General features: G+C 38.3%; 1 protein-coding gene across 7 annotated transcripts in view; it reads right to left on the reverse strand.

Moving 5' to 3' along the window:
* Positions 1-25,059, reverse strand: part of LOC131676570 (nucleolysin TIAR) — a 557,873-nt gene that overhangs the window by 435,950 nt on the left and 96,864 nt on the right. The gene's annotated exons all lie outside the window — the stretch shown is intronic.

The following is a 25,059-nucleotide window of genomic DNA, read 5'->3' on the forward strand; positions in this document are numbered from 1 at the left end:
TTGTTATAGTGGTTTACTTCTAATAGTTTGAGAACAGGTTTGTAGTAGAATTTCCGCCCATAGATGATTTGTTCAAGCAATGAACAAGCGTGACAGACATGTTGATTATTGTTGTTACAGATACAGTCGTGCGGAGCTTCTTTGTGCACTTTTGATCAATTTTTCTATTTTGACAAATTATAACTCTTATTTAAAGTGCGTGTCCGGTAATTACCGCCGATGTATGTACTCCGATTGTTTTCATTCAGGATGCAGACCATTTCAGTTCAAAGAAGAGTCTGAACCGTCTAACAAAACGCGTGTCAACCAGGAATGACAAAAACCAAATTTATCAACTGATGGGCATTGAAAGAAATCTTCATTTAGAGAATTTTCTTAGCAATCATTCCTATATATTTTATGAAACAAAAAGGAGTTTTAAAGAAGATTAGTTTGTGCATAAAAAGAACGATCTTTTTTATAATTGTTTGACCAAATGAGACCTCATAAACCATTTCTCCAACATTTGTGCCCTAGTTCACATAATTTATTAAAATTTCCCCAACTTGAAACTTGGAAGTCCACCGATCATTTTGCAATCTTTGTGATTCTCTTTCGCCCCACACAGAAATGTACTGTAAATAAAACATTTTGAATTTATCGACAACTACGTGAAGCTACTGCATTAAACCGTGTCAAATTAATGAACAGTGAAAAGTACAAATTTTACATTTTATAAATCACGCTATTGTATTTATTGCAACGCCTTCCGGAGCCATTTTCCTCATTGGCTGAATTAATCACTTGGTTGAAAGAAAAATACAACCGAAATCCGCTTCCCTTCGACACAATCACGCTCCTCATTCAATTATTTATTAATTTCGGGACTGTCGACTGTCAACGACACATGAAACGGCAAAATGCGACCTCCCTCACAAATCATATTCCCTCAGGGAGAATCCGAAAAAAAAAAAGAAATTACCCACATTATATGCTTTGCGTTATGTTTGCCCAATTCCCATTTAATACGCTCGGCTGGCAGGGTCACTGATTCCGAATCGGCATCAAACCACCGATGGTAGACGAGATAAAAGCAACTTACTTTGTCATTCAGTAAAACATACAAACAAAAGTTCAAACAATACAACATGTCAGCCAGTGTCAACATTTTAAATCCCCTTCGTGGACACAAGACAGGATAAAAAATCACTTTCATCAAGGAACTTAATTATTCAAAACCGAATCCCATCAGCTGAACACAAAACAAAAACGCCGAGATGAGTTAATGTATCATGAAAAAGAAAACGAGTTTTGCCATCGCTGATTCCTTCAACCCTATTAGCTTTATGCTAAACAGGTGTCGAACCGATTTCCCCAGAATCACTTAGCTCCTTGATTTCACTGCCTTCTGTACCGGCGGCGGGTCTTTTGTTCGAGAAGTTTTCTCATTACAAAAATTGCAATTCATTGGCTCACGCAGAAGGTGAACGAACAGTCGAGATTTGAGTGGTTTCAAAGATCTCATCCCTCTATCCTTCCCCAGAGACATGATGTTTTTCTTTTCTGTACACATTAATGAAGACACACAAAACAGTGGAACATACCTTCCGGAAAATTAAACAAATGAAGATCCGCTCAGTTTCTAATTCCACGAGTGAGTTTTTTGTTGTCCTAACTGAAAAATTCCACTCTGGCTGGCTTGGTAAGGTGAAACTCGCGAGTACAAAAAATAAAATAATCACCGAGATCACCAACCAACCGGGAGAAGAACACAAAACGGACCAAAGGAATGTAACGTGATGCGACAAAAAAGGCGAAAATTGCATGATGTTTCATCATGACAAAAGAGTACAACACAGAATCTGCACAACACAGACACGGGTATTAGATTTCTTCAACACTCCACTTTGGCGCGATAGTTGTCGGTCTCTTCTGTCTCGGTATCTATTTTTTTTTTACTCTCGGCTTGAGTGGGTTGTGGAATTCAAATAATTACGTTCATTTGCTTCACTTGTCGTGATAGCTGCTGGAAGGATGTTGGCTTCTCTAGATGGGTTGTACTAGGGTTTCCAGAACCGGAAATTTTCATTTGAATCAAGTGTGTGATGAAATTATACCAACGTTGTGAGTATTCAATTATTTCGTATTGTGAGATGGCTCTATAATTAGATTGGTCTATATCATAATAATTTAGGACTTCCTTAGGGTTGCACTTTGGGATCCCTACTATTCTTGTTATTTATCAATGACATCACGTGAAGGCTACAAAAAAGAGTTTTGTATGTCTTACATATCTCAACTACACAAATCCCGTTCAAACCGATGACAGTAGTTTGGAACCCCTCTTGAACGAATAAAAAATCTCATCATCTGCGAAAAAACAGCCACACATGAGTGCGTATTTCAACCTACCACGAAAAGTACAAAATGGATACTTCTAGCAAGCATCGACCTCGCTTCGCCCACACATTTTCTTACGAACCAAGCCAAATAAACACGACGAAAGAACATCTTCTCTCAAATGCTAAACAATTCCGAACTCAGGGCTGAGGATCGCGCGTTCGAGAGTCACAAAAATGAAAATTTTAAGATGATAATTAAAAACATCAACCGTTTTTCTGCACCCCCTGCTGCTCCGCTATGCTCTTCGTTCCATCACGTTTTCCGCAATCCCACATGAACCTGACGGAGAGTAGATGGTGGCGGAAAATGGCAAGAATCTCTCGAGCTGGAAAATTACTGCTTCCTTCAGTCTTTTCGGAAAATCGACGAAGACGTGGGAAAAGGTTTAACAGAAATATGCAAATGTAAGAGCTCCCATTTCTTGTAAAACACCAGCACATCTACTGGTGTTTCACGGTCTCTTATCAAAACTTCTTATTATTATTATTCTCCCGAGTATTCCCACCAGCAGTCACTGCCAAAAAGCGGTTGATTGTGCGTTTCGCAGTAAACTCTCCCACAGTCCGTCGAACCGTATACTAACCTGCAGGCGAAAACCCATTCTCCACACCTCATTTCTCACTCCGACAGCTAAAGCCCGTCTCCTTTCATCCCCTAGCGCCGCCACAGCAGCGCTAAGAAGAGAGGTTCATTTTCAAAGACTAACACTCCGCTGATATCAACGCCGAAAAGGCAAACGTTCTCATCTAATTACATAAAGTATGTAGCAAAAGTCTTTTCATCCTCCATCTCTCTTCGGGAATGGCTGCTGCTACTGCTGCTGGTGCTTCTGCGACCATCATCATCCAACAGAAAGGGGTGTGATGCGTGTTCTGTTAGCTGTTTGCTGGTTCGTACCCCCGCGCTTGCTTATCATCCGAGAGTGGCAGCAGAAGCAGGCCTTGAAATTGAGTCTTCTACTCCCTTCATCATTTAATGTCGCTTGTTCTATCTCGCTCCCGCTCCCACAGATGAATGATTTTCCGCATTTTCTGCAAACATTCGGTCGACTGTCGTACATCATAGCAGGCGAATATTATTAGCATTACAAATTAGCATTAGTCGATTAAATGTTTACATTGTACAATAGTGTATGGCGCCCGACCGAAGTCGAACCGAAATGGGATGGGTAGGTTGGTAGGTGGTGGTGAATTCTGGCCTAACTCGTTCGTCCCGTTCCGCTCTACGGGTGATTTTTCGATCAGGAAGGGGGTGGTTGGTTGGTTGGTTGGTTGGCGGTGGGAAACATGCGTTTCAATAGCTATCCGGGGCCACTGTTTGTTTGGTACGATTACTGCAGGTGTTTGCCTGTTGCGATTAATAGGCTGCGGATGTCGAAAGATTATATTTTGTGTTCTGTTGCGAAATTTATTATTTTTTAATTTCAACTCATGAATCGCAAATTGATGACGGAGCAATAAAATCAATTTTCATAATCGTGCAGTAAATCAGTGGGTCCGATTGGATTGGTTTCTAATCATGATTCGGTGGGTTTTGGGTGAAGTAGCGAGGGGTTTGGCGGTTATTGTGAACGTGTTGGAATTAGCTTTAGCTAATTTGAATCGAGGGTGGCGAGGGTTATAAATATTTCGATTCTGTTGGTTTGTCACGTTGTTGTAGGAATATGGCTTGCTGTGTTTTTGCACTCGCGATGAAATTGGTTTGGCGGATATGTTTTCTCTCGTTTAATTAACTATAGCTTTGGTGTATTAATTTTGAAGAATTTCACCGCATTTTGGCATATAGCTTTCTTTTTTATAATTAATAATACGATATTTACCCATTTTCACAATATTTCAATTATTTTGTTTGTAGTATAGTCTAATTAGCTTGGGTATAATTACCAAGAACTTGTAAAATATACTGGATACTTCTTTACGGAACTTTAATTAACGTGAAATCAAAAAACGTGATCTTCCCAAAGGGAATTGTTTAACTGAGATCTGGTACCACGATAAATGGAGCATGACCAGACAACATGTTCAATGTCGTGAAAACCGTCGCACAAAACGCTAAGGGCACGAGCCCAATACGCCGGAGATGCGCATTCAACGTTAAATGATCGGACGTGAGCCGGGACATAAAGTCCCGACCCACATCTATCCTGTTGAACCAAGATTTCGTCGGTACCTTTGGGATGATGAAATGTAGCCACCTGTCTCCATTGCTCCTGACCAACTTTCGAACGTCCTCTGACGAGAAATTCTAAAGAAAAATTACAACATTGAAGTTGTCGCAGATATCATGTAATGAGATAGAACAGTGAAAATTGAAGTCTCCAAATACTAACCGTGGATAGGGTTTTAGTAATGTTAAAAAGAGTTCGGTGCCCCAATGAGGCCCTAGAAGGAATCATTTTTTCAACATTCTTTACAAACATGTTTACAAATTAATTTTACATTGAACTTTTTTTGTTAGGGAAAACTTTGCCACTGCGACCACTATTCAGGTTATCTTTTGTGACTGTCCCTGGTGGTCTACATGTTACAAATTGAACATTATTACTAAAACAAACATTAAAAATGCCATTAAAATCTAGGTCAATGATCTAAGCCTATTTTAAGATATTATACAACTCCACGATTTCATGCTGCTGGAGGGTATAATAATATTGACTTAACCCACGAAAACAGCTCCTAAAATGCTTCATCGTTTGGATAAGGTATCCACATCAAGTAATTGACAACGATCGATATACGGCGGCAAATCCACGGAAAGCAAAGCAAAGGAATTTTACTTGCACCGCTTCAATTCTGGTTCCCTTTTCCCCGATTAATGAAAATCCCTGCGAAAAGACTTCAAACAGAAATAGCGTAGATTATGAGTATCGGTTTTTTTTTGTTTAACAGAGATCACCAAGCACTAAGATACATTGTGAGTCTACACATCACCTAGAAACAGTTCGGATCATTAGCGTATAAAAGTATGCATCCTGCTGGGATAAGACAGGAAACATTGATGAACAGAAAGAATAGCAAATGTCTGAAGTTGCTTCCTTGGGGGCACACCTGACATATCGATAAAACTGTATGATTCATTATTCCCAAACTTTACAGATAGAGAACGATCGACGAGATATGATTTGAACCATTCGGTAAAATCAGACGATGCACTCTGTCGTTTAATGTTTGTGAGTAGGAGCAAGAAATCTGGTAATACTTCGAAATGTATACTATTGCACGGAACAGAACATTATTTACTGGAATCTCAAACAACCTCGATCCAGCGCAAAGACAAATTATAACTCGATAGTTTTCAACATTTTGTGCATCTTCTTCTTTAAAAATGGGAAACTCTGAAGATGGCAGCGATCAACTATTTTTGGTTTAAACAGTAATGCCTTCCTCGTGCGTATTTGCTGTATCACGCAGATTTAGATCTACCGGCAACGTTGATAGCTTTTTCTCGAAGCCACATTTTTCAATTTTTTTTTTTTGCGGACATGATAACTCGAAATCTCTTCAACGGACTTCACTGGGTTTTTATGAGAGTTCATAAGCAAATCAATGAACCACGGAAAACTAAGTAAAAATAATTTTGTGCACATTATTTTGAAGAAAAGCGAGCGAATTTTATATTAAAATATAAGATTCTTGGATTTTATTTTTCCATTTTCCGAAATTTAAGCTTTTTCGATTTTTCGGTTCGTCAAGGAACTACAAGTCTAAGCTTTGTACATCTTACGGAATTTCCTGTTTCAGACCATTTTATCAAGAGTTATATCCGCCGTGGGGCTCGTCAACGTGGAAATAGTTGGACGTCTACTCTTGGAAGGCTCGTAAATACTTTTTACGCACAAAATGAATGTATAAATATTTACATCACACCTTGCCGTAAAAAAATCTTTGAAGAAAGTTAGTTTCGGTTTGAGCACTTCACACCAGACGCTTTCCTTAAGCGACACCCACGGAACTTTAGGGGAGGAAATGATTTTGCTATCACGAAAGCTCCTAGGCAGAGCATAAAATGTACCTTCAATAGGGCCGTCAGGGTCGCACTCGATAAAAGTATACGAAAGTCCCAAACCTATATTACAATAGATATTCGTAAGTCAGCTCCATTTGGATGGTAACGCCATTAGTTTCAACTGCCATTGTAGGTACGTAGACACGATACTACTTTGTAGAAAAACGCAGATACCTATCTTGTTTGCCTGATTTAGGTCGTTCACAATTACTCTTAGTTTACCTAGTCGTTATATTGGTTTTGACCGGGTACGCTTTCTTAATTTTCGCGATATCGTGATGTATTTAATAGTATTTTAGTCCAGAAAAACTCAAAAAGAACAGGTCGAATTCGGTAAATACTCTTTGTATCGGATGGCTTTGAGTCTGTTAATGAAGGTGCTTCAGTTAAACATCAGAGGGATGAATAATGAAGACAAATTCGATAGAATAAAAGAGATCTTAACTATCTATCCTGGTAATATCGATGTATTAGTGATTGGAGAAACGTGGGTTAAGGAAGAACGAGTGAACTTTTTCCAGATCAACGGCTATAGAAGCGTATTTTCCTGCCGTCCCGGAAACACCTTGGGAGGAGGGCTTGCTGTGTATGTTAAACTTCCAATCGACTACGAAGTTGTAGTAAATCAACAATTTGATGGTCTCCACCATATATATGTCCGACTACATGCTGGAGCATGTCCTTTCCATATACATGCAATATATAGACCACCGTCTTTTGATTCTTCGATTTTTTTTAACCAAGCTCGACGAACTCCTTGCGCAAATAAGACCAGGTGCTGCCTGTATGATAGTCGGTGATATAAACATTCCAACCAATAAGAGAGGGACGCAGTTGGTGGACGAATACTTGAATGTCTTGCAGTGCTATAACTTTGCCGTTACAAATACTGTTCCGACCAGACCTACAAGCGGAAATACATTGGACCACGTTTTATGTTCAGACTCAATACAAAAGGTGACTAATGAAACATTTTTCTCCGATCTAAGTGACCACTGCCCTATACTTTCCACCGTTGGGCTCAGTAAAGCATTACAAACGCGAGAACTAGAGAAAACCGTCATAAATCATGCATCCTTGAATGATGCTTTTGTTTTAGCGATGTGCAACCTGCCACCACAAGCTGCTGAAGAACGTTTGAAGTTTGCCATACACACTTATGCAGAACTTAAAGAAAAGTTTTCTAGAACAGTGTCTGTCAAAGCCAAAATTAAGGGGTATTGCCCATGGATGACTTTTGATCTCTGGAAATTGCTCAAATTGAAGGAAAATACGCTAACTAGATCAAAAAAACATCCTTTAGATCAAGGGTTGCAAGACTTGCTAAAGCACGTTTCTAGGAAATTTCAACAGGAGAAAGAGTTGGCTAAAAAAACATACTATAGCAAAGTTTTAAGTAATGCCAACCCAAAAGAAGTGTGGCGAACCATCAACGATGTGATCGGTCGACGAAATCAAGACCCGGAAACCACAAAGATCGAAGTTCAAGGACAACTGACATCCAATGGAGCAACCGTTGCAGATTCTTTCAATTCCTTCTTCAGCACAATCGGACCCCAGCTGGCCACATCGATTCCAAGTCAACAAAATGTGAATAAATTTGGAACGCTTACACCCGTAAGGAGCTCTATTTTCCTGAGGCCTGCTACAGAACAGGAGGTCATCCTAACAATAAATGATCTCGATTCAACGAAAAGCTGTGGACATGATGGTATTCCTGCCTCATTCATTAAGCTGCATCACAAATTTTTCTCGACTCTTTTGCGGGACACCTTCAACGAAAGTATCGGCACAGGGTGTTTTCCTGATTGTTTAAAAACAGCTCGTGTCCTCCCAATACACAAAGGAGGCAGTAAAGTGGACATAAACAACTACCGACCGATTTCTATCCTCTCAGCGCTCAGCAAGGTAATAGAGAAGCTGCTAGTGAAACGAATAAATAACTTCCTGCAAGAACAACACATTCTATACGTCCAGCAATATGGCTTTCGAGCAGGTTCTAGTACATTAACAGCTGCTTCCGAACTTGTTGATACTATCTATGGTGCAATGGATTCACGGTTGCTAGTGGGTGTGTTATTTCTGGACCTTAAGAAGGCCTTCGATACAATCGATCACGAAATACTGCTGCATAAACTGGACAACTACGGTATCAGAGGACTTGCAAAGGAACTCATTAAAAGTTATTTAACTGGTAGAACCCAATACGTTGTTGTTAACGGAACAACAAGTAAATCATGCCCGATAACGGTTGGAGTACCGCAGGGTAGTAACCTGGGCCCACTGCTATTCCTTCTTTATATCAATGATTTGGCTAAGTTGAAACTGCACGGAAAACCGCGATTGTTTGCTGACGATACATCGCTAGCTTATGTTTCTAAAAATTCCGAACAAATTATCTCCCAAATGAATGAAGATATGGAAAAGCTAAACACGTTCTTTGTTGAGAATCTTCTTTCGCTGAACCTCTCCAAAACTAAATTTATGATCTTTCACTCGAATCGGTTGGCGGTTTCACCTCACCGAGACCTTATATCGAATGGCGTAAAAATTGAGAAGGTTAACACCTTTAGATATTTGGGGTTAACTTTTGATCCAACGTTGGAATGGACAACGCACATAACACAGCTAAAGAAAGATTTATGTTCAGCGTGCGGTCTTCTTTGGAAAGTCTCAAAATATCTGCCACAGAAACAATTGCTGATGATATACCATGCCTTTGTCCAATCAAAGCTGCAGTATCTTGTTTCCATCTGGGGCGCAGCAAGTAAAAAAACGCTTAAACCCCTGCAGACTGCTCAAAATCGCTGCCTGAAAACTATCTACCGGAAACCTCGTCTCTACCCAACTTACACGCTATATCGCGAAGCACCATTTTCCATACTACCAATCTCAGCATTCCGTGAACTTCAGACGCTTATCCAGCTACATAACCAACTGCACAATCCACTAATTCACCACAATCAGCCGCTTATTCGACCCTCGCACCGATACGTAATGCGAAATCCATCAACGTTATGCGTACAGCGTCAGAACACTGAGATGGGAAAAAAATCCCCCACATACTATGGTAAAGTAAGGTATAATGCCCTACCAGTTGCACTGAAAACTGAGTTAAACATTAGACGTTTCAAGAAAAAATTAATATCAAGACTCAGAACTCAACTTGAAAATTATCTGATGTAATGAACAACTCAATTGTTTGTTACATGCTGGCCTCTACACCTCCTTCACAGAGAGCAATCTCACTGGGGGTGTTACCAACCATCCTAAATTGCCGCTCAATCATTTTGCAAAAACCTCCTTCCGAAACCTTTCATCAACTAACCGTGTCTGACGACCCCGAAGCCGATAGTCACAATAACATTAATGCGATGGTTTGATTTATGCTCTTATTATTTCCGATGCCACCACCGCTTCCTGCTCGCCATGCCACTCAGCACCACCACCGCACCGCCGCAGAATCGCCACCGCACCGCAGCCACACTACCCCCCCCACGGCTGACCGCTATAGAGTTACTGAACAATTCAAGAAGAAATGTATTTATTATAATGTACACATTTGAATTTTGGAATTTAGGAAAAATAAAGTTTTGGAAAAAAAAAAAAAAAACTGCCCTGTCGACCTCGGTTCCATCATTAGGTTGATCACTTGAGAAGGGGTTCGATTCAATTTTCACTCAACCTGAGAAGCTCCCTCTCCGAAATTTAGAGCCAGATATAACTTCATATTTGAGTTTTGACTACAATTGGGGAAAACAGGTGACCCGACCAAACGAAAAGCCCATAATACCCCCATGGTCATGGTCCAATTTCAACTCCACTGCATGGTATTTTGATAGTGCTTTAAATCGGATCAACCAATGAAAACACCATCACCATGGTCTTGTAGATCCCATATAAAAACTATTTTTTGGAGTAGTTATGATCCCATTTTGTGGTGTTTTCATAGTTATGATGGTTGTGAAACTTGGCACGGATCATATTTATGGTCTTTTACGGGGTTATATGGTATCTGAACCCAGGCGAATTTGCTCGGGTCAAACACGATTCGGTTTTTTGCATTTTTACTTGAGAAATACAAACTTTTTTATCAGCCACATTCAGCATATACTCAGATTAAAAAAAAGCTGAAACAAACGAGAAATTGTTTGTTACAAACACCAGCAATCGATTTTGTACATAATAAACATACTTCTTGGTCAATTTTATGCAGCCTTCTTAAGCAAAGTTACGTAATCAATGCATTTGTCCCACTAGGCGAAGGAACAACAAAAATACTAGACAACAGAAGGAACAGAAATATGGGTGTGGCATGAAGTACGGAATTATAAAGGAATCAAACAGATCTTAATCAGTGTTACTTGCAATGAAATCACCCGCTTACAATATTTTCATTAAAACACAATAAAACAGTTTCCCAATTTGTTACTAGCTTTTGTGCCCTGCGAGAAACGGATACGTCTCGTTCCGTTCAAATTGCAATTAGAACAACACATACATATAAAAGCAAGACGGTGAAAAGCTCTATTAAAACCGAACGTGTGGATCGGTTTGACGCTTTTGTTTGTTTGTGTCGGGATAGAAACATGTTAGTAGTTATGACATAAAGTTGGAAGTGAATTATTCGACGTAGGCGAAAAAAAACCATTCCAATGTGAATTAAATTTAGGTCAAATGAAAAACTTGAACGGCCATAATTTACCGTTGGGGTTTTAATCCAAATTTCCTCGTAGCAAAAAAAAGAACCATTATCACGGAAAGCTAAACCCTCATCCTCACCAAAGTTATGAAAATATATTATCTATCGCACGAGGCAACGGGACATAGCAAAAACTGCTCGCTGTTAGCTGACTTCCTCGTTGGCAGGAAAACACTCTGCGCAGTGTTTATAATAATTAAAAGAGCGAGAGTGGCGTGATGACAGTCACCTGACGAACACGCACGGGATCCGGTGGTAATAAACCAAATTAAGCCAAATGTTGCGCTCATTATGGCAGTCGCAGCAACCCGTTGATGCCTGTGACTGACTGCGTGGGAATCGCGATAGTAACACAGGCGTACAGCAGCGCCTACTCGGTCGAGCATTTCGCCGGTTTATCCTCGTCGTTGATGCTAACAAGCAATGATGCTCATCACGGTAAAGTGGAATTTTATGTTAATGCATCAACATGTTTACGGTGAGTAATGACTTTTCCGTTCGCCTATTTTTGAACGATATCTCAGAGATGGAAGACTAATGTTATAGACTTCGAATTGGTCTGGAGAAAGTACGCAACTAGTACAAACAATTGGGTTGAGAATAGTTGATTTGAACGGTATCCTCAGCACACGCAACTTAATACCATCCCTTTTGAATCATACCTGGAATGAACTAAAGCGACATACATTCATAAATTTCGCAGGTGATTCGCTGCTTGACACCTTTGAATATTCATAGTATTACCGCACGGCTTTGAAACTTCAAGGCCTGCCTTGCTCATGCAATGATATTTGGCTGTGTTACCGCACCACCGCCGTCGCTTCTTGGTGAAACCGCTACCTGGAAAGCTTTTCGCAAATGTACCAATTCATATTAATAACTCTTTATGTGCGTAGAATTCCGGGATGTTGTTCCGTCGTTGCCATACGACGTCAAATGAGGAATAGCCTCGCGAGTGTACCCATAAGGTCCCAAAGGGGGCGGCGTGATGACTGCCGAACATCGCCCGGGACAAAGCACGCACCATGTAGACCGGAGTTAAACAGCAGGAAAGTCACCGCCTGCTGCCGCGGTTTGGAAATGTTGTTTTATTTTCATAACGACAGCTCAGGGGTATCATATAATTATATCAAAACACACATGCAATATTATTGCCTAAATATTTATGCCTACGTAGGTACAATAATAATAATAACGATAATTATTAGTGATGCTTTACATTAATTACTATCGGATCTCGTTCGCGGATCAGAGCGGTTTCGGATGGACACATTCACACGCACTCCTACAACGAAATATGCTGCACTGTCGGAGCCCGGAGGTCGGCTTCCTGACCTGACAGAACTTTCGTACCATCCTCATCCGCTTGTATGATCCACCAAGCCTACTATGACGATGAAGCTGATGCTAATGATGATGATGATGTGCCCAGCGGCTTAGCCAGTACCGGCTTTATTGATGTGGTGGCCGGTTCGGTTGGTTGCCGCGCTGTTCAGTCAGAGTGGTAATACGGGTATTAGAATTTTTATTATCCCTTTTCCGAATTGATATAATCGTGCTCGCCCGGAACACCTGCTCGGTTGGTTGATTGTCCGTTAACTTCACCCCCCCCCCCCCTCCAACTTTCCACTTTATCGAGTAAGCCGGATTTCGAATAACCATAACGGGAAAGAAGGGGCTGGAAGTTATTGCGGTCAGATGGAAAAATGTCCCCACGTATTAACAATTGCGTAACGATAAAATTTTATGCATTTTCAATAACCGAGATGTGATTTAAATTTTGCGGACATTGTGATGTAAAACCTATGCTGATGGGCACTGTTAGATAGCGATTTATTGTGTTATCGTGTCAACCGGTTTTATTACCGGGGCACCTGCTGAACCATGCATGTCGGAACAGAATAGGATCAGAGTTTCGGTTCATATACTTCTATTTATTTATTTATATTCAGCCTATTCTGTTGCTATTGGAGATTAATAGTACTAAGGACTGTAGAAATAGGCTTTGGGACGTTCTGGGTGGCAATCGGACAAAGCATAAAATACATCGAACAGTAACTATTAGCAAAATGTTGACTATCTGAGTGTTGAGTTAAACACTGAAAGTTACTTCCATTGCATTGCAAGAACAAGGATGCTTCACTATGCTTTCAAAATTTCCTATTTTAAAAAACACTTTAAAAAAATGATTTGGCAAGCAATTTAGGGAGGTGGTAAAATCCCATCATGTTCTGGATTGGATGGACGAATCTAGCATCTCCAAAAGTAAACAAAATATTCGTAAAAAGCACTTTATTTTGCTGCAGAGCTTACCTTCTATTTTAACAGACTTCACAGCCGATTCTTAGTATACAAGCAACTTCAGGGGTTAGTGCTACAATCCTACCAAGCACTAAGAATCATTACAGGCTGGCTTATGAGACCAGCATCTTACACTCTGAACCGCCAGACCAAATCTAGAGAAAATTTTCAATAGGACGTAAGTAACAATAAGAGATTCTCTTTGGGGTCTTTCTCTTCTGTCCATTACTCGGCCATTTCAACATTTACTACTCTACCCTTTGCATAATATTGTAGTAAAAACCGTCGACTTTCGATATGTACTGGAAAAGTCCAAAAAGTCGTTGGCCAAATATGTGCGCTACCCAAAAAATGAAAAAAAAACTGAAAAAAATATTACAACTTGAGTCAATTGACGCACGACTGTTAAATTTGGATGGAATTGTTTCATTAAAATTTTTTGAAACATATTTTAAATCTATGTGAAAGGTATCAACTGCCAAAAAAAATCATAAAATTTATTTCGTTCCGTATACCGCAATTTTAATCTAATCTTACAATTTATATGTATTGAGTATAATATTATGGACATATCCTTCGAAGACACCTAGAATCAGAAAAATATTCTAAAAACAATTCGTTGGGCGAAAATGGCGTCAATTTTGACTCTAGATTATGACACTCCCTATGCTCAGACAACGCTCTCTACACACGACAATCAGACTACCATGTGTCCGCACGTAACGAATCGATAAGTCGTACTGAAAGAAATTTTAACTATACTTGCTCCACCTAAAGCACGTCATGACAGAGTCATGGGGCTAACGTGGTTAATGTGCGAGAGTAGCTTGTTTGCTTGTATTCAATTACGCTAGTTTTGTTTTCGCATGGGATTACAGAACGATCATGAAAAAATATGCTTTTCCGAGTTGCTCAAAAATTTAACAGAATATTTTATGTTCTGGTTAACCGACATTAGGGCTTCGCAATTTTTTGTCTGCATATATTGTGCAAGTGCCAACCAAATTTCACATAATTTGGATAAGTTTTACACCCCGCCCATTTTGATTGAAGCTAAGCGCAGGGTTTTCCGTTGTGTGCCAGTTTGTTAAAAAAAACTGGTACGTATTGTCCTGGGCAGGTGCAAAGCATAATCTGTTGATGAATAGTATTGTTAAATATCAATGGGATGGTCAGTTAGGAAGATCTAAGTTATACAAGCAACATTCTCCGGAAGTCCTTTGGAAATACCTGATGAATAGACTCTCTAAGTATCATTCGTAGCGGGTTCCACCTCGCCGTATTTAAAAAGTACTAAAAAGTACAAATATAAAAAATAAAGAAACCATTCTTCGGATCTGCTCATGTTTAAAAGAAGGAAAGATCTATTCTATTCTAGTATGGTTTTTTATCCCTCGAGCTTTCACGTTGTTGTACTTTGTACATCAGTTTGGGGTTTTTCGTAATTATTTCGGTGCAAAGATAATTACAAATTACAATCAATGCAAAATATCTTTGTATTCCTCAGCTGTTCTGGATGTTCTGGATAAGATATAATAATTTGTGTGCACTGACATACCTCAAGTGCAACAATAAAACCTGAAATTGTTTGTTGAAACCAGCTCAATAGAACACCGGATATGGGAAGTTCAACAAAACAATATTCTATTCAACATATCTCAATATCTCATAATCTCGATTATGTAGAGGGTTTCTTACTTCGACAAACTTATTCAGCTAGCTTATGGAATTAAATTTGCCCTTTGTCTGAAATGAAATTCTGCCGTGAGGTAACGCCAGTGTGCAGTTTATTTTTTCAGCTAAGCAAATCAAAATGTATGAGGTGGTATACACTAAGGTTTTTTTTGCACGGTTATTTTTACACGGCTTTTTTTACACGGTTTTCGCAATTAGCACGGTTTTTTTTGCACGGTTTTCGCAATTAACACGGTTTTTCGCAAAAATATTCTAAGTCCTTTTAAAGGCAAAAGACAGACGATTTCTCAACAATTTTTTTTGCACGGGTTTCGCAAAAATGTTCTAAGTCCTTTTGGAGGCTGTTCCTGTAGAACTAAACGCACACTTTTTGATAGCAACATGAATTTATTAAAGGCTTCAAAACTGTAAATACAGATATCTATCAGTGGTTTAATTTCTCAGTACAGTACAGAATTACTTACAAGTAGTGTGCTTATTGCATGAAACATGTGGTTCATGTTGGTCTTCAGCAACCGTACGTTAAACCTTCACTGTGTTTCTGTTATCTTGATTAAACTATTCATATAAAATTTTATCATATAGCAAATAATAATAACGTACCAATTGATCTTCGTAAAAGCTGTACAGAAATTTCTACACGATTGATCCGAAATTAATCCTCCTACATTCAATGATGTTCACTGCGTTCTTTATTCTGTGCTGTCACACAATGACTGTCCAGTTGTTCATCTGACACGAATAATCCGATGACGGGTGCCTAGGCTGGGCCGGGTTGCCGGATTTGATGAAATGCTATGCGTCTACAGAGGCAAAAAACTTAGACGATTTTTGATCAATTTTTTTTTGCGCGGATTTCGCAATTAACACGGTTTTAGCAAAAATCCTTATGAAGGCAAAAGACTTAGACGGTTTTTGACCAAGTTTTTTTGCACGGATTTTCAAATTTACACGGTTTCTGCTTTTCCATTTTGAATGCAAAGAATTTCGAAGATTTTTGGAAAAGTGGAAGTGATTGCTTTTGGAACAGCATTAACGAGTAGATGCCAAATGTTCATGTCTGAGGCCATTTAGAAAACCAAGATGGCGACTTCCGGTTCAGTGGAATTCTCTGAAACCCCATAAATATGGGTATTTTTGGAACGGGATTGATGAGTGGACGTCAGATATCGATGTTTAAGGCCATTTTGAAAACCAAGATGGCGACTTCCGGTTCAGTGGAATTCTCTATAACCCAATCAGCATGCATATTTTCAGAGCGGGCCTAATAGAGCGCATGATAGAGATCAGTGTCAGAGGCCATTTGGAAAACCAAGATGGCGACTTCAGGTTCATTGGAATTCTCTAAAATCGAATCAATATGGGTATTTTTGGAATGGAATTGACGAATAGACGCTAGATATCGATGTCTGGTGCCATATTGAAATTCAAGATGGCGACTTCCGGTTCTATGGAATTCTCCAAAGCCCAATCAATATGAGTATTTTTGGAACGGGATTGACGAGTAGGTGCCAAATATCAATGTCTGAGACCATTCCGAAAATCAAGATGGCTACTTCGGTTTAGTAAAATTTTCAATTACCACAACAATGTGAGAATTTTTGTAATAGCGTTAATGAATAGATACCGGATGTCAATTCCGGAAGTCATGTTTTCATCTAAGATGGTGACTTCTATTTTAGTGCCAAGACGATGTTTTAAATATAAAGACACGCGGCGAGAAAAACAGTAAATTTGGTTGCACGGTTTTACAAATTATTTGTCTGCTAGTTTTGGCAACCAGGAATATTGTGTAAACAGCGAGTGACTTGTAGTTTTAATGAATGCTTGGCGAATTCCTTTTTTGAAATATTTCCCACAATACTCAATCATGTAACTTGGAAACGCATTGATTTACGTTACTGAGCCTGTCTACATGTTTTTCGTTGCACTAGAAAAAATGTATCGAGGATGCAGGATGCAGACATGCATTTCTTTTCATTTCAATCTCGATACTCCCCACGCATTACTTCCTAAATCCGCCATATTTGTTTACATTGCTAGTTTGGAACCGTTGTTTTGGGTTCGATTGGAACTTTTGGCTTCAGTCTTCGCGCATCTCTATAAGCATCATCTCTGCTTTAGTGTACATCTCATTCATCTTAAGGGGGCATCTGGTGTAGTGGGCAAAAAAATCGACTTCTTTTTTATCCGCTTAATTGTTAGTATTGAGCCTCTAGAATAGTCTCCCGCAATCTCGGTGACCACGCTGAACTTCTTTTGTTTTAAACAGCCATGCATTCCTCGCGCGTATTTGCTGTGACACACGCAGATTTCAATCTATCGGCAACAATTTTCTTAAGACTGACAGCGATAAAAATACAGTGTGAACAATACACTTTAAACTACTTCCACCCAAATTTTTAAGAGAAAATACCAAATGGATTGTTTTCTACGTCATTTTTTCCGTGATGCAATTTGATATGGAGTATCCTTTAATAGTGTTTTTTTCGAAACCGCGTTTTTCAAATTGGTGAACACGATAACTCAAAAACTAATTAAAGAATTGACTTGATTTTTTTTTTATGAAAATGCACAATATGTGTAGCCTGTCGGTGAACCACAGAAAACAGAATGAAAAAATTGTTCTCTCTATTATTTTGAAGAAAAGTGCACGAATTTTACAGAAAAATGAGATTTTTCTGTTTACATGAAGCCATTTTCCTAAACTCGAACTTTTTTTGGGTTCATCGAGTAACTACAAGTCTAAGCTTTACAATTTTTACGTAATTTCCTGTGTCAAACAATTTTATCAAGAGTCATCGTGTTAGCCGCGGCGCTCCTCGACGTGGAAATGGTTGGACGTCTACTCTTGGAACGCTCGTATGTGTAGCTCTGCGTGGCTGCCAACCCTATTCTGCGCGGCGTGTGACGTGAGACGACTAATCTCACCTCACTCTACGTGACTTCACCCAATTCTGAAGAGTCACTTCGGGTGACGTGAGACTCCCATTTAACCGCAATGAGGAATCTCACCTCACCCGAGTCGACTCTCAGAATCGGGTGAGAAAAGTCACGTAAAGTGAGGTGAGTTTCGTCGTCTCACGTCACACGCCGCGCAGAACAAGGCCGCGCAAATATTTTTTTCGTACAGAATAAACGTACAAATTTAAAGCTTAACATTACATAAAAGATGCATTGTTTCCTTGCCTTCAAAATCGTAAAACAAAATAACTTTCGGTTTGAGCACTTTACACCAGACGCCCCCCTTAATAATACAGCGAAGACCTGATTTTATTATTTTCCTCTGATTATGTCAGCTTTTTGATTCGACTTTGAGTCTCGCATGAAGATTCGCACGATGAGCTCTAGCAGACGAACCAACTCAAATTCGAGTAAATCCATTCATGAGCACATTTTTCTTATCTTATAAATGCAAAATATACAAAAATAAATGTATCTTTTTGTTTTACGCTGGATATTTATACTCAGACCTCTGGCAACTGCATATTTGTCAATCCAGTTCCAAAACACTCCATGTTGTGAGTTATACAGAATATCGCTAAGCCGATAGTCTCAATGTTGTATTTCAAAATGGCCTCAGACATTGATCTCTATCATGCGCTCATTAGGCCCGCTCGGAAAATATGCATACTGATTGGGTTATTGAAAATTCTGTTAGACCGGAAGTCGTCATCTTGGTATTCCAAATGGCCTCAGGCATCGATATTTGGTGCCTACTCGTTAACACTGTACCGAAAACAACCATATTGTTAAAGTGCGGGACAAAAGGAAACCTCAAGATCCGACGTTTCCACTTTTCCAAAAACCTAAGGAATTGGAAAAAGCAAAAACCGTGCTACTTGCATAATCCGTGCAAAAAAAACCTGTTCAAAAATCGTCTAAGTCTTTTGCCTTCAAAAGGACTTAGAACATTTTTGATAAAACTCCGAAATCATCCCTTTTCCTAAAATCGTCTAAGTCTTTTGCATTGAATGTAACGCGGTTTTTTTGCACGATTTTCGGAGTTAACGCGGTTTTTTTTGCACGGTTTTCTGAATTAACACGGTTTTTTTTACACGGATTTCGCAATTAAAGCGGTTTTTTTACACGGATTTCGCAATTAACGCGGTTTTTTTTTACTCGGATTTCGCAATTAACGCGGTTTTTTTTGCACGGTTTTTTTTTACGCGGTACGTATCCCCCGTGTAAAAAAACCTTAGTGTAAAAAATATTTCAGAATACTACCATTATGTGGCACTTGTGAGAGTTGGTTGACCTAATGTATCTCAATTTTATGATTATTTTAGTGAGTCAGTGCTTTCGGCAAAGTTGACCAGAAAATCAAAGCCTTCGAGGTGGTATAACGAATAGTATGGGGTTCTTCCACTAGGAGGCGCTAGTGGACATAAACATGTCATTTTTTCGACCTACTGATCTAAAATTTGTGACTTTTTGGAATGTCGTTTTCTCTCTTCTTCGAACTAAAACCAAAAACACGGAATGTCACTAAAGGTAAGAAATAAATGATATTCCGAAAATAAGCTCAATGAATTGTCAGATAACGTTCATCTTTCTTATTCAACTAATTTTAACATTTTTTTTTTTTAATATTTAAGAAATTATATTTATTCATGACTTCGAAACATGCACACAAAGAAATTTAGATTGGAAGTTGTAAAACTTCTGTGAACCATTTGTGTAACACCGTTAAACCACTCACAATAGTGATCGGTAAACTCAAGCAAATGAAAGGCCCATAATTCCTGCATGCTGATGGCCCAAATTCGCCCCCGCTGCATGATATTTTGATAGTGTTTGAAGTGGGATCAACTCATAAAAATACCATCGCCATGATCCGGAAGATTTCACATAATCAGATCTCATATTTTGTTGTATTTTAAGATCATTTTATTGTGTTTTGATGATTGTGAAATTTAGCGCGAATCATATGCATGGCATTTTTTTGGGTTGTATGGTGTTTAAAACAATGAGAATTAGCTCGGGAAATGGGCTGCATACAACACGCACAGAAATAATGACACAACCTTCCTGAATACAGAATAATGTTAAAGAAATGTTCTCATTCTACGATTTGTTTCACACACTGATTTGATTCCAGAATCGAATAGTTCAACAATGATATGAATTATACTGTGTAGAATAATATTGACTATAACTATTCAATTAAATAAAAAAATCCGTGTTATCCGTTCCTTTTACTAATTTGGTTGCTAATGACATCTGAAAAAATTATTCAAAAACTTTTATTAAGACGATTTGGATGAAATCAGGATATTGAGACTACGTAGTTAATAAAAATGGTCAGGAAAAGTTCGGTTTGCGGCGAAATTTTCTTTTTTTTTTTGCATTGCACGTCCTGTCACAGGTTTCGCCTGGTGCCATAATTTCAAACTTCTTAAATCAACATCTCTGACCTTCAAAATATTCGTAATCTTGAGATTCAGAAATCCTAAATGGCAGAAATAATACCCAGTGGCAAAATCCTGAACTATTTATCCCTCAGATTTTATCTCTATACCGAAGACAGTGTCCTGATAAATCAGGAACTCGAGATACAGTAGACCAAAAATTGCATACTCACTAGCACCATCTAGTGGCTGAATCTCGAACTATTTGTCATATCGCTTCGTAGATTTAGATCTCCGGAACAACATCCCCAGCAAACGAAAAGCCCATAACGCCCCCATGATCATGGTCCAAATTTACCCCCACTGCATGGTGTTTTGATGGTCTTTGGTATGAGTTGAACCCATAGAAACACCATCACCATGGTCCGGATGATCCCATTTAAAAACCATATTCCGGCTTATTTATGAATTTTTGAGACCATTTCATGGTGTTTTGATGGTTGTAAAATTTGGCGCGGACCATGTTCATGGTATTTTTGTGGGGGTTTTTTATGGTGTTTGAGCGTTGTTGTACTTTGTACAACAGTTTGGGATTTTTCGTAATTATTTCGGTGCAAAGATAATTACAAATTACAATCAATGCAAAATATCTTTATATTCCTCAGCTAACATGTTCTGGATAAGATATAATTATTTGTGTGCACTGACTTACTTCAAGTGCAACAATAAAATCTGAAATTGTTTGTTGAAACCAGCTCAATAGAACACCGGATATGGGAAGTTCGACAAAACTATATTTTGTTCAACATATTTCAATATCTCATGATCTCGATCATGAACAGAGTTACTTTCTTCGACAAACTTGTTCAGCTAGCTTATGGAAGATTAAATAGTTTGAAATGAAATTCTGCCGCAAGGTAGCGCCAGTGTGCAGTTTATTTTTTCAGCTTACTGCTAAGCAAATCAAAATATATGAGGTTGTATAAAGAATATTTCAGAATACTACCATTAGGCGGCGCTAGTGAGCGTGTCAGTTGGTTAACCGAATTTATCTCAATTTTCTGATTATTTTAGTGAGTCAGTGCTTTCGACAAAGTTGCCCAGAAGATCAAAGCCTTCGAGGTGGTATAACGAATAGTATGGGGTTCTTCTACTAGGAGGCGCTAGTTGACATAAACATGTCATTTTTTCGACCTACTGATCTAAAATTTGTGACTTTTTAGAATGTCGTTATTTTCTCTCTTCTTCGAACTAAAACCAAAAACACTGAATGTCACTAAAGGTAAGAAATAAATGATATTCCGAAAATAAGCTCAATAAATTGTCAGATAACGTTCATCTTTCTTATTCAACTAATTTTTTAACACGCATTTTTTAATATTTAAGAAATTATATTTATTCATGACTTTGAAACATGCACACAAAGAAATTTAGATTGGAAGTCGTAAAACTGCTGTGAACCATTTGTGTAACACCGTTAAATCACTCACAATAGTGATCGGTAAACTCAAGCAAATGAAAGGCTCATAATTCCTGCATGCTGATGGCCCAAATTCGCCGCCGCTGCATGATATTTTGATAGTGTTTGAAGTGGGATCAACTCATAAAATACCATCGCCATGGTCCGGAAGATCTCACATAATCAGATCTCATATTTTGGTATTTATAAGTTTTTAAGATCAGTTTATTGTGTTTTGATGATTGTGAAATTTAGCGCGAAACATATGCATGGTATTTTATTGGATTGTATGGTGTTTAAAACAATGAGAATTAGCTTGGGGAAGGGGCACAGAAATTATGGAACAACCTTCCTAAATACAGAATAATGTTAAAGAAATGCTCTCATTCTACAATTTGTTTCACATACTGATTTGATTCTAAAATCGAATAGTTCAACAATGATATGAATTACACACAAAAAAATAATGAAATTTAAACGACATGTAAATCAATACGAATGTAAACATACACTGCTGGTCAATAAAATAGGTGTGAGAAAAAAGTACATGAAATTTTGAGTTTTCTCTAAAATATGTTTGTATTCAAATATTTTATAGTTAGGCACAGGCGTAAATATGAAAAAGAACACTTTTAATTGTAAATTAAATGTTATGCTTTTTCATAACTTTTTCTTCTCCATGAAATCCAAAAAAGTACCTGGTCAATGAAATAGGTGTATTCTAATCCATTGCATTAAAATTTTTCAAATCCAATGATTTTAAGAATTCAACATTTTTAACAACTGGTAACCTGTGTAAACTCCCTTATTCAACCAAATTTTATCCATTTGTCTTGGCATTGAGTCATTCAAACGCTGATAAATTTCCGTTGGTATAGGGTAGCATTCGCTGCTTCCCAAAACGATCCTTATTTGTGAAATTTCGATCGAATAACTTCTTTTTAAGTACATTCCGTAAATTTTCTACGGGATTGCTGACAGGAGATTGGCATGGTCCGAAATTATAGTCACTTTATTATCCCGAAATCATTCCTTTACATACTTCGATGTGAGTTTTTGGTCAATATCTTGCTGAAACTGTCATGTAAAGGCACATTATCTTTGGCATAGGACTGCATGACATCCTTTAGGATGTCCAACCTTTAGCCTTGCATTCGAATCTTGCCATTATAGTGGCGTTGCAAAGAATAGGACCTGCGCCATTCCAGGAAAAGCAAGCCCCAAATCTCGTTGTTCTCGCCTCCGTGCTTTATCATATTTTGCGTGTGTCGCAGATCAAACTGTTTGCACTTTGGACGTTTAACGTTTCGTTGGTCATCGGAGGAAAACAGGTTTACCTTTGATTCGTCCCTCCGAAGGATATGTCGCCATTTTTTGATTCCTTCTGAACCAGGCCCATTAACGCTGTTGAAAAGCAAATTGCATTTTTCTTCAAAGGCTTTGGCTTCGAAATAGTGGAAGCTTCTTAGCAATTCTTTCTGGAAAATTGAAATTTCACGGCCTACAGCGAACTGTTCTCGGACCTACCACTTTTCCAATTTGTGCTGAATTGGTCTTGGATGACGCGAATGGATCGGATTTCGCTAAAATTGCAATGCGAAGGTCAGCTGCTGTAGATGTCTTCTTGGGTTTTTTGCGTGTTTCCTTTTTTCAAAGGTTTTAAGGCATTTGTAACGAAGTTTTCGGAACGCCGCAGTGTATTCACGATTTATTTATACGTCTTATCTTCTTGAACAAAATTTCTTAGCAAAACTCGTTCCACTTGAGTACAGTGAGATGCTCGACCCATTCTATAACAAATCTTTGACTTATGCAACATTTAAGTACATTTACTAACACGCAGAATTCAAACTTCACCAAATAAAACGTATAATGGAATTATGTAAAATAATAACACGTTAATATATTTCACACACCTATTATATTGACCAGACGAAAAAGCCTGCGGTAGTCTTGTTTTGCATCTTGACAAAGATTACAAATATAATCAGCGCCAACAACCCACTAGTAACTTGACAGATCCCAAGGCTTCTGTGTGCGGTAGGTGTGATTGAGACTGCTGCAACTTGGTATGCGTAATTGAGAGAAAAACAAAATCATCTATCACACACCTATTTTATTGGCCAGCAGTGTACAAAGATTGAATCAAAACTTTGATTGAAAATTACGTTAAAATCAATGCAATCAATTGGAGCATCAAAAAGCATACAATGTTACACTTTCATTCGTGTAATATTACATGTCATTCATTTTACAGCAATAAGCGTGTAAAAAATAAATTGAAGTGCATTGGTTTTTCGTTTGAAGAAACTGCAATTTTCAATCCATGTGTAGAATTATAACAAAATTCGTTGAAGAAAGCACGACAAGTCGTGTAGATTTTTAGTGGAACTTAATTTTACATTTATATTCATGCTTCATATATGTGCATGAAAATAAATTTAAAATTACAAAATATTTTTTTCTGTGTATACTGTGTAGAATAATATTGACTATAACTATTCAATAAAATAAAAAAAAACGTGTTATCCGTTCCTTTTACTTTTTTGGTTGCCAATTACATCTGAAAAATTGTTCAAAAACTTTTATTAAGACGATTTGGATGAAGTCAGGATATTGAGACTACGTAGTTAATAAAAATGGTCAGGAAAAGTTGGGTTTGCGGAGAAATTTTCTTTTTTTTGGTATTGCACGTCCGGTCGCAGGTTTCGCCTGGTGCCATAATTTCAAACTTCTTAAATCAACATCTCTGGCCTTCAAAATATTCGTAATCTTGAGATTCAGAAACCATAAATGGCAGAAATAATACCCAGTGGCAAAATCCTGAACTATTTATCTCTCAGATTTTATCTCTATACCGAAGACAGTGTCCTGATAATAAATCAGGAACTTGAGATACGGTAGACCAAAAATTGCATACTCACTAGCACCATCTAGTGGCAGAATCTCGAACTATTTGTCATATCGCTTCGTAGATTTAAATCTCCAGAACAACATCCCGAGCAAACGAAAAGCCCATAACGCCCCCATGATCATGGTCCAAATTCACCCCCACTGCATGGTGTTTTGATGGTCTTTGGTATGAGTTCAACCCATAGAAACACCATCACCATGGTCCGGATGATCCCATTTAAAAACCATATTCCGGCTTATTTATGGATTTT

The sequence above is a fragment of the Topomyia yanbarensis genome, chromosome 1 (assembly GCF_030247195.1).
Source record: "Topomyia yanbarensis strain Yona2022 chromosome 1, ASM3024719v1, whole genome shotgun sequence".
NCBI lineage: Eukaryota > Metazoa > Arthropoda > Insecta > Diptera > Culicidae > Topomyia > Topomyia yanbarensis.